Genomic DNA, 10,830 nt, shown 5'->3' with positions numbered 1-10,830 from the left:
TCACTTCTTTCTGAATTCAACGGTATAAAGTTTATAGAAATCCTTGAAGAATAATCTCATGAAAACAACCGTAAGGCTAGGCATGTAGACGAAAAATGCGAAGCTGAGAAAATTGCAGTTGAAGTTTTGACACTCATTGCATAAAATTGAGTAAGGGATCCCATGCAATAATGTTCAGCAAAATGAAGCATAGTTCTATCTGAACAAATTGAGATGAAAAATTCTGCAATTCGTTCACAAGAACCTTTAAAAAATAATATAAAACTGAGAAATAATGTCTGCAATGTAAAATAAAGTTATAAAAGAATGAGTAGACTCTATAAGGGACAACGGGAGGAGGCACCAAGGGTTGCACGTTCCGAAAGCAGATTTTGTTTGGCCCTGAAAAGGGCCTTTGTTCGTGTAGCACTTGAAAGGGGAGCCCCTCACAGCTGTCCAGGACTGTAGTCCCCAGCTGTTCCAGTTTGGTGTTGCCTGGAGAACCTCTGTTTTGCATTGCTGCTGCTCTGGTGGGCAGCGCTGGCCTTACGCAAACACAGATTGTCCTTCTCGATGCTTTGAGAGCTTTCATGTCCACTACAATGAACTGTGTCCCAGCGTCGCGCGTCTGGCCTCCTGTGGTGATGCCGAGAAGGTTGGATTTGCGCTGGGTCGCCAACTTTTCCGATAGCGCACGCTTGCATTCGTCCGATCGTGCGACTCGTTGCGCCTGCTCGGCCGTGTAGTATGCGGTGTCGACACGAACTGCGCTCGCAAAGCTCGACAAACTGCCGCTGCTGCATGGAGTCGCGATGTCTCCAGCTGATGTTTCCGGAAGATCCAAGGCATCCGGCGGTGCCGATCGCGGTGGCGTCAATCGCGGTGGCGCACTTGCAGCAGACAGCCTCGGCTTCTTGTTCCACGGTCGCTTCCTCTTCCTTCCGAACGCTTGCCGCGTGCTCGATTTCAACCGAGCGTCGTGCGGCATTTCGAGAACTCGAAGCGAAACAAAACACGCGCGACTTCGTAGGAAAACGAACCAACAATATTCAACGCAAGCGCGCAAACGGGAACTAAAACGTGCGCTCGACCACGGAGGAAACAAAGCAGACAGGCCTAAGGAGACGAGCGGAGACGGGCCCAGGAGCAGACGACGCACCTCTCGCCAGCCCGGGAACGGAAAGGAGGAAAGGAGAAAAGGAGCGGAGGGGCGCGTTTAGGCCAATAGCAGGGGCGCTAGGCGCCGCGCGTGCTCTGACGTATAGGCACCTTGCTAGCCGGCCAATGAGCGATCGCAATTGGGGCCTTCGAAACCCGCGGAATGCGGACGTTCCCCGATGTTGTCGCGATAACGAATGGAATGGGGACGTGGGGAAAATAAGCGGCTTTCCAACAAGACCAAGATGGCCGCAATCCGAAGAGCGATCGCGAAACGCGCGGGGCGCGAAGTTCCACTTGTTTTCATTGAACTCGCTGTGTTAGGGCTCTGCGGGGACATCGTAAACATAATTTTTTCCATGCTTAGACATTGAATTCGACACTGAAACTTTGCAAGCAGGTACCTTAGACTACAATTAATCCAAATATGTGAATTTTGAAAAACGTGAAATTTCGCGTTTTTTTATTATTTTAAGACCCGCGTCTTTCCTTAAGGCAAGACACTGGTTCTAAAATCGACTTTTTTGTTTATTAATGGATTATAATGAAAATCAGTGTGTATATATGTTTCGGCTTCCTCTCTTCAAATATTCAATTAGTTCTGCAATATCTCAATTACTTTTTGAGTTACGAAGAAAATAATGAAGCCTAATTAGGTCATTTCTTACGACTCATTAAGGAACTTTCTAATACAAATTTTTTTGCATAAGTGATATGGATTTGTAACTAAAGACCTGCCATGCAAGACGATGCTATTTATATTTTTGTAAAGATAGATCATTGTATAAAACTACTCTAATTAGGTCAAGTACACTATTTACAAAGCCTAACGAGGTCACATTATCACTAATAATAAAATTTCGGGCCCATACTGTCATACAAAAATAGCATCACCCTGCAGTTCACTTCTTTCTGAATCCAACGGTATAAAGTTTATAGAAATCCTTGAAGAATAATCTCATGAAAACAACCGTAAGGCTGGGCATGTAGGCGAAAAATGCGAAGCTGAGAAAATTGCAGTTGAAGTTTTGACACTCATTGCATAAAATTGAGTAAGGGATCCCATGCAATAATGTTCAGCAATATGAAGCATAGTTCTATCTGAACAAATTGAGATGAAAAATTCTGCGATCCGTTCACAAGAACCTTTAAAAAATAATATAAAACTGAGAAATAATGTCTGCAATGTAAAATAAAGTTATAAAAGAATGAGTAGACTCTATAAGGGACAACGGGAGGAGGCACTAAGGGTTGCACGTTCCAAAAGCAGATTTTGTTTGGCCCTGAAAAGGGCCTTTGTTCATGTAGCACTCGAAAGGGGAGCCCCCTCACAGCTGTCCAGGACTGTAGTCCCCAGCTGTTCCAGTCCGGTGTTGCCTGGAGAACCTCTGTTTTGCATTGCTGCTGCTCTGGTGGGCAGCGTTGGCCTTACGCAAACGCAGATTGTCCTTCTCCATGCTGCGGCGTACGAGGCAGTCACCGGCAGCATAGCCCAGGCTCGCAGCAACGGACTCGCTCATTGCCCGCCTGCCCTGATTGTAGACGGCAACAGCTTCGGCAGCAGCCCTTTTGACGCTGTCCAGGGAGGCATTGGCGTTCTTCGAGGTTTGCGTCCAGATGACCGAATGCAGGCTCTCGCTGGCATTTTGCGTCTTGCCTTCGCTGCACCTTGCCAGCAGGTTTTCATCACTGAGCCTTGCAAACACTGGCTCGAGGGCGGACCGCACACAATCTGGAAGAGGGTTCTTGTGCGCAGGTGGACACTCGCCATTTGCCAGGGCTCTGTTGAATTTGCACCACGACTCAGCTCCGTCGGGGCACTTGCTGTGGTCTGGGGCACTGTCCGTAGACGTCATGTGCAAGAGGGTGGCTTCCACTGCCCTCTTCATCCCTGGCACATCGTTACTGTTGCTCCTAAGGGCATAGCTGTAGTAGCTTTGAATCTTCTTGATTCGGTCCTGCGTCCGTCTGCCCTTTCCGCCGAGTGCTTCACCCTGGGCCTTCTTTTTCTCAAGGAGGTTACACAACGCAGCCCCCATCCGCTTGTGCACATGATTGATGCCGTCCTTTTTCTCGACCTTGACGAAGCCGTAGACTTTTGCCTCGGTCAACGCATGAAAGGTTCGGCTATCTCCATCCGGGAGAACTGTGGTGTACCTCAGTCCGTGCTTGGCCAGGGATCTTTGAAACATGGTCAATGCAGCCTCCACTTCCATCCGACCTGAATTGCAATCTATGTTCCTCTGGCACTCGTGGGCTACATACCAGTCGCCGTACGCCTCTTCCTCCGGCTCCGGTCCCAGGGCACACCCAAGGCAAAAGTTGGAGTACACCACATGGTCAAGAACTAGGCCGGAATACAGCTCGACAATGCAGCCCACACCAATGTGGGAACTGCGTCCTCTCGTCATCCAAGATCCGTCAAAGATCACGTCGATGTTGCCGACAGGGTTCAAGAAGTCTGCATAGTCTCTTGACAACTTCTGAGCTGGCAGCTTCACTTGCGCTTGCTGACTTCTCGCAGGCTTGCACATGGGTCTTCAGGTGTCCCTGGAAGGTCTTGTGATGCAGGCCGCGGTGTGACAAGTTCATGGACGCACAGAAGTCTGCGAGGGCAGTGACTCCTTTCCCAATTGACTGAATTCCCTTCATTGCCCTCATGTTCACTTCGAAAGGAGTGATCTTCGCCGTTCCGGCAACTCTTGGTGAAGAAAACTGCTTCTTCTCGAACTCGCATGTGGCACAGACGAGCAGAAGCTTGACTGCCAAGCCATACTCTTTGTCCGTGGCCTTGCTAAGTGTCAGGGTTCCCGCACCGCAGCTTCCGCACTTCGCCTGCGCGAAGAGGTCGTTGAGAGCTTTCATGTCCACTACAATGAACTGTGTCCCAGCGTCGCGCGTCTGGCCTCCTGTGGTGACGCCGAGAAGGTCGAATTTGCGCTGGGTCGCCGACTTTTCCGATAGCGCACGCTTGCATTCGTCCGATCGTGCGACTCGTTGCGCCTGCTCGGCCGTGGAGTAGTATGCGGTGTCGACACGAACCGCGCTCGCAAAGCTCGACAAACTGCCGCTGCTGCATGGAGTCGCGATGTCTCCGGCTGATGTTTCCGGAGGATCCAAGGCATCCGGCGGTGCCGATCGCGGTGGCGCACTTGCAGCAGACAGCTTCGGCTTCTTGTTCCACGGTCGCTTCCTCTTCCTTCCGAACGCTTGCCGCGTGCTCGATTTCAACCGAGCGTCGTCCGGCATCTCGAGAACTCGAAGCGAAACAAAACAAAACACGCGCGACTTCGTAGGAAAGCGAACCAACAATGTTCAACGCAAGCGCGCAAACGGGAACTAAAACGTGCGCTCGATAACGGAAGAAACAAAGCAGACAGGCCTAGACGGGCGGAGACGGGCCCAGGAGCAGACGACGCACCTCTCGCCAGCGCGGGAACGGAAAGGAGGAAAGGAGAAAAAGAGCGGAGGGGCGCGTTTAGGCCAATTCGCGACTCCAGCAAAACGGACGCCGCCAAGCGGGAAAACCGGGAACCAACCGGTCCAGGTCGCTCCGCGCTCCTCCGCGTCTCTGGTGGCTTTCGCGGAGACGCGCGTTGTCGGCGCGGTGGCGAACAATGTAATTCGACGGAGGTCCGAATATTTCTTAAGTTTGCCTGAGTGATCATTAGTGTGGTGAAGCCTCAGTAGATTGTTTTCTTCTATTACGTGTTTGAAAGCCCGTTTACTCCACAGCACACGGTCGCGTGCTTTCGATTTCTTGGATGGGGGGGAATTACGGAAAAACTTTTTAATTTCTTTTCTGTCTCGAATATCATTCAAAGTGACGAATGCTTGGTAACTGATACTGGAGGGAACATCAATGTTGCAGTCAAGTGAATGGGAAGGTTCGATAGCTGCTTTTCTTGAGTTTGGTTGTGTTCGGTTAGCTTCAAGTTGAGCCACCCACGCCGGTCGGTGCGTTGGCTATTTATCTCGGCTGCTTTTCGACGAAAAAGCCTCTGGACCACACTGAAGGAGTTGGACTGATTTCGCAATTACTTGATTCAGGAAAACTTGCTCGCTGCAGATGATGAATGAGGGAAATTATCTGTTTTCAAAAGGTGGGAGACAAGTCTCGCAACGTTAGATGCTGTCACGGCATTTTGACCTATCGCGCCTCCAATATTTATATTACGAGGACGTCGAAGCCAGCAGCAATATACGTTTACATTGGTCGAAGCAAAGTTCAATGCAGAGAGGTTCTGCGTGGATCTTCAATGAAGACTCTCTTCAGTTTGTCTCCGTGCTGCCGGCTATAGAACCATTTGGCTAAGTTTAAGTAGTATGTCTCCGTCTGTCAAATATATTTCTATTCAGCAGCTCACCTAATAGCTAGTCAACTAAGCTCATATTTCAACCCGAAGGATATACTAATATCGCTCTAGTGGGACCATGTACGTAATATAATACATAACCCGCTCGTCAAAATGACTTCCCGATTGCTACTAAAACCTGAATTGAAATACGAGTATCAGCTGTTTAGTGGGGCGCCGGCGGGTTAACATGGTCTTTGGCTCAAGAAGCGGTTGCTTCATTTTCGTAATTATCCTGCAGCCTGTGTTGTTGACCGAGCAGACGACTGGAGCTGTTTCGTAAACGCGGATACGCACAAAAGCTTGATTTCGCGGACAGATAAGTCGCATGGTCGAGGCATGCGAGTTAGCTGAAAAGTTACTCTCTGTGGAACAATTCTATAGTCATCGCCGCTTTCCTTAGATGATCCAAACTGATTAGTATATTACCGTCCATCCGGAGCCCATAGTTTCGGTTTTGAACGAAATCTCCGAAACGAAAGTTTGACACGAAAAGAACAAAAAAACACCAGCAAAACAAAACTATACTTTGCAAGTTTATCTGCACCGGCTACACTTAACCGTCTCAGTTCAAATGCCTATAAAATAGGGCATTAAACAAAAGAAAATCTGTTAAATTGAACGCGCCACCTGTTCAGGCGGCCCGGCCGAGCCGCCGCGACCTGGACTCAGCCGCCATGTTTGTTTGGTGGTGGCGCCCCCTATAGGTCGCTGGAGTCGCGATACGCTAAGCGCCGCGCGTGCTCTGACGTACGGGCACCTTGCTAGCCGGCCAATGAGCGATCGCAATTGGGGCCTTCGAAACCCGCGGAATGCGGACGTTTCCCGATGTTGTCACGATAACGAATGGCATGGGGACGTGGGGAAAATAAGCGGCTTTCCAACAAGACCAAGATGGCCGCGATCCGACGAGCGATCGCGAAACGCGCGGGGCGCGAAGTTCCACTTGTTTTCATTGAACTCGCTGTGTTAGGGCTCTGCGGGGACATCGTAAATATCATTTTTTCAGGCTTAGACATTGAATTCGACATTGAAACTTTGCAGGCAGGTACTTTAGACTACAATTAATCCAAATATGTGAATTTTGAAAAACGTGAAATTTCGCGTTTTTTTACCATTTTAAGACCCGCGTCTCCCCTTAAACACAGTTTTTCAGCATACGGACAGTAGAGGACGTTTGTGCCACATTAAGAATTTCCGTGATGCGCTGCTTCGTCTGGGCATGCTCCCCGCGCTCTCCGCCCTTGGGGTCTACCAGATGAACCATGCGTGGGCGGTGACTTTCAAGACGGCTAACGGCAAGAAAATGGTGGCCACGCCGGAGCTGGGGGACTAAGCTCGACTTCGGCAAGAATCTCACCGATGCGACGTAACGGAAAAGAGTCTTTTGTCTCCGCCCCAGCGAGTTTCCCATTCCTTCTCTTACATTTCCCACCCCCACGGCGGCGGCGAGTTCCCCAGCATAGCTTTGATTTGTCCCTGCACCTTTCCTACGCTCCGCAGTAAAGGGTTTAATTTTATTTAAATCGTAACTGGCAAATACAAGTTGGTAACAGCATGAATGCTCATTATAAAAGCCTGTAGGTAATGCTAAATTGTGTTCCTGGCTGCAGGTTGCCGTAAAAACGCATTTGTTTGAAGGATTCACTGCGAGCATGCTGTTCGTTTGTGACGAGCGAAGGCGGGCGAAAAGAAAATTATGGACGACAGCAAAGAAAGCGCGAAACAGTCTAAAAAGCTGCAGTCTCGAGTTTCTGCCGCACAAAAGGAGCATTTATATTCGTTTATGCGCAACCACCTGCTAATTGCACGCGCGGCAAGTGATTTCACTGGGGGAGTGACGCACGACAGGAAGGAAAAGCTGTGGAAACAGCTGACTGCCGAGTTGAACGCCATCGAACCAGCCACCAAGTCGTGGGCCCCGTGGCGACATTACTGGGCTGACAAAGTATCGTGGGCGAAGAGGAAAGCAATCGTTTTCCGCCAAAGCAATGACTGAGTAGCAGTGATCTTTGACCCTTGACGTGTGGATGTGTAACTTTTACGTACCCATCAATATTCCAAATCACTGGCTTTGCAGAGTTACACTGACATCAAAAGAGAGCTCTGTGACCTCCCAATTTCCCGTCAGGGCAACTTATGTATACCTCCAAATCAAAGAGAACTCGTTTTGTGACGTTTGCATCCAGCGGTACAGGCGGAGGCTCAGTGCCCGGCGAGGCCGACGCGTCGTACGACTGTGGCTCGGCAATGCTGCTGGGGCGGCCAGAAGTAAGAACCTGATAGCAACCATTGCTATCAGTGTTTCAGACCATATATGTCCTGCCTGCGAGAACAAATTTAAACAGGATCCTAAAATGAGACAAATGCACGGCTTGTTACAGTACTGTTACAAAAATAAATGTGACTGCACGGAACCTCCATAGATGGCGCTGGTGGCGCTTGGCGAAGTATACGCCGGAACAGCTAGATGGCACAAGGGACGATTCCTCCTCGCCTTCCCTTTTCTCCCTAACCCCTCAATTCCAAAGGGGCTCGTATTTTGGGGTCGGGGCACCCTTTATAAGGGAGATCCCACCCCACTGGAGGCAGTGAGCGAGCAGACTCCCTGAATGAAAGTCGAGGCACGACCCGCTGGACTATTTGAACGAGAGCCAGTATCGCTACCAGACACCACGTCGTAGTGGCAGCCACCAGGCCTGCCGCCCGTGCACTTTGGTCCCGTGAACCGACGTCTGCTTGTTTCCTGCATCGCTGATCGTGGGTAGCATTTGTCAAGGCAGGATCCGCCAGGCATCGCTCCCCGGTCCGGCCGACCCGGCACCAGTAGCTTTTGTTTTCTATCGTAACAGTACATTCAGACTTGAGGTGCGATAAAACACGCGTCCACAAGATAACAGCATAGAAGAGCAATATGTGGGCATGTTACTTCAATACTCCTTGGAGGAAAAAGATGCCTCCATTCAAGTGTTTCCTTCTGCGCATGCACTATATCCCTGCGGCACATTAACAGTGCTGCCTGAAAATACTGATGAAATGTGCAATATAACTGCAACAGATTCCTGAAAACCAAGTGTCTAGGCACATGTTCAGCTAAACAAAAAATATTTACAAGGGAATGTTTCGAATCGTTGCACACGCGTCAGGCTTGACTGCCGTGCATGGGTGTGCTCGGAGAAGCAGCTGACACAGCAGGTTCACTTCAAGTGGTCGCTTTAAGTGACCTACTGAATAATTTCCACACGTTTTAAAAGTAGCGTCTGTACATGTGCTGTTAAACGTGCACATGCTGGGCATTTTATGGTATTTATTAGGGGTTTCCCAGACTTTTTAAGATAGCACATGGAGCTTGACAGAGTTCTTGCTTGTTGATGTACCACTTCTGTCTCGTTTAACCTCCTACTTTGCTTACAATTGCTTTCACCCTTAGTTCCCAGCCAGCCAGCCGCCCTTGCGCAGTTGCCCTGTGCAAGCACCATGGCATCGAAAACGCAAGGCATCCCACGATGCTGCCGAAGAATACTTGCAAGACCAGTGACGCCTGGTGGACCTCGCAGAGGCGAGGGCCGCCGGCTTGGAGCAGGTATGGCACCCACTTCCTTAAGTGGCATGTGCCTCGGCGGTGGATATCATCTGACATGTCTTCGTACACGTGAACGCATCCATATTTGTTAGTGCATGCTTTCGCTGTCTCTATCCTTTGAACAGCACGGTTATGGTACAGAATTGATGGTCTAATTATAAGAAAAAAAAACTGACGATTTGGTGTTCCTCGTATAGGTGTGACCAGAGAAGATAACAGATTGACTCAAGATAGATGTTATATACAGCAAAACCTGGCCCGAAATTTCCCTTCCCATTTCTGCATTTTTAATGCAATTTGGGTCCCGTTATAACAAAGTAAATAAAAAAAGCCTGAGCGGATATAACGAAGACAAATTTCGTGCCGACCCGACAAAAAATCAAGCAATCACAATTATTTATGACCTTTCTGAAAACTTTTAAGCAAAACACTGCTCGAAATTCGGCTGCCGGCAGCCTCTGCAGCGTGGCCTGCTCTCCCTATCGCGTAGCTCCTATGAGATTGCTTCACCGCACCGCCTCATGTGGTGCCATGTCTTTGAGGCTCCTCAAAACAAACTGGAGAAAAAATAACCAAGTTAATTCACTGACAGCAGCATTCTTAGCGGCCAATCATCATTGTTTCTCTTTTGCTGTCATGTGACGGGTACAACTAACTGCTGGACGCGCCAGAATAACTGAGTCGGCAGGGGTAGCTAACGCAAGGTAGCGTCGTCCTGTTCGCATACTCGCGAGTCGCGAGTACCACACTTGTAAGACTTGAGTGGGGTGTATGCGTTGTGCAATGCCAACTCCAGAGTCATATCGTTTGGAGTTTCGAACACACCGTGGCACGGGTCACGCAGGGCGCCCGTTGTTATCGTCCTTCGTCCACTGCTTTTCGTATCGTACTGACCCCATCCTGCTTTGCTCCTTCTGCCATCCTGACTTCCCCTATGGACAACGGACTTGCACAATTAGAATTCCACGGAATAGACTCGGACTGTTGCCTGATTCTTCTGCACCGCCGGTTTGTCGACCATGTCGAGTTCCGTGAGCTCCGGGACGTCGGTGGGAAAAAGGGAGGTGCTGTCCCTGAAACTGAAGCGTGCCATTTTGGACGAGGTCCGCAGGAACATCAAAAAGAGCTATATTGTGCAGTCTAGTTTGTCTGTGGTTATTAAGAACGCCAGCAAGATCAAGGCCGTTCTGGATATCGACGTTGGCAGCAGTGACCGAAAACGAATTCAAGGTGCCACCTACCCAGGAGTGGAAGATAAGTAGAACATTGTCGGGGAGGCCACGTCCATTGACGACCAGTCACTCCAGAAGTGGATGGAAAAGAACATGGACCGCATCCTTGGAACGTATGCCGACAAGGATATCTACAACGCAGATGAAACCAGATTTCAGCTGCTGCTAGCGAAAACATTAGCGGTCAAGACTGACAAATGTGTGGGAGGCAAAAATAGCAAGAACCGCATTACGGTGCTCATCTGTCGAACATTGACGTCTCAGACAAGCGCGATCTGCTGATCATCCAAAAGGCGAAGAAGCCACGAGGCTTTGCTAAGGTGCTGCCCATGCCAGTAGCATATAGCCACAACAGGAAGGCCTGGATGACGAAAGAAATCTTCACAAAGGGGCTCACAGACTTTGACAAGGTGATGGACAAAAAGATGCACAATGGGCTGCTTTTGTTAGACAATTGCAGCGCTCATCACGTCACTGCTCATTCAAGTGCTGTCGAGGTGTTGTTCCTGCCCCTAAACATGAC

General features: G+C 49.5%; 1 long non-coding RNA gene across 1 annotated transcript; it reads right to left on the bottom strand.

The window, feature by feature from the left end:
* Window positions 1–9,656: 9,656 nt before the first annotated feature.
* LOC120849532 lies at window positions 9,657–10,520 on the bottom strand. The gene is made up of 2 exons (XR_005717947.3): window positions 10,317–10,520; window positions 9,657–10,154 (listed from the first exon to the last, which is right to left on the bottom strand). It is a non-coding gene; the product is annotated as an uncharacterized LOC120849532 (long non-coding RNA).
* Between the last annotated feature and the right edge of the window lie 310 nt (window positions 10,521–10,830).

This window comes from Ixodes scapularis, unplaced genomic scaffold (genome assembly GCF_016920785.2).
Source record: "Ixodes scapularis isolate PalLabHiFi unplaced genomic scaffold, ASM1692078v2 PGA_scaffold13__105_contigs__length_92229423, whole genome shotgun sequence".
Lineage (NCBI taxonomy): Eukaryota > Metazoa > Arthropoda > Arachnida > Ixodida > Ixodidae > Ixodes > Ixodes scapularis.
The sequence above is the reverse complement of the archived record's forward strand: the minus strand, read 5'-3'. Positions and strand labels throughout refer to the sequence as shown.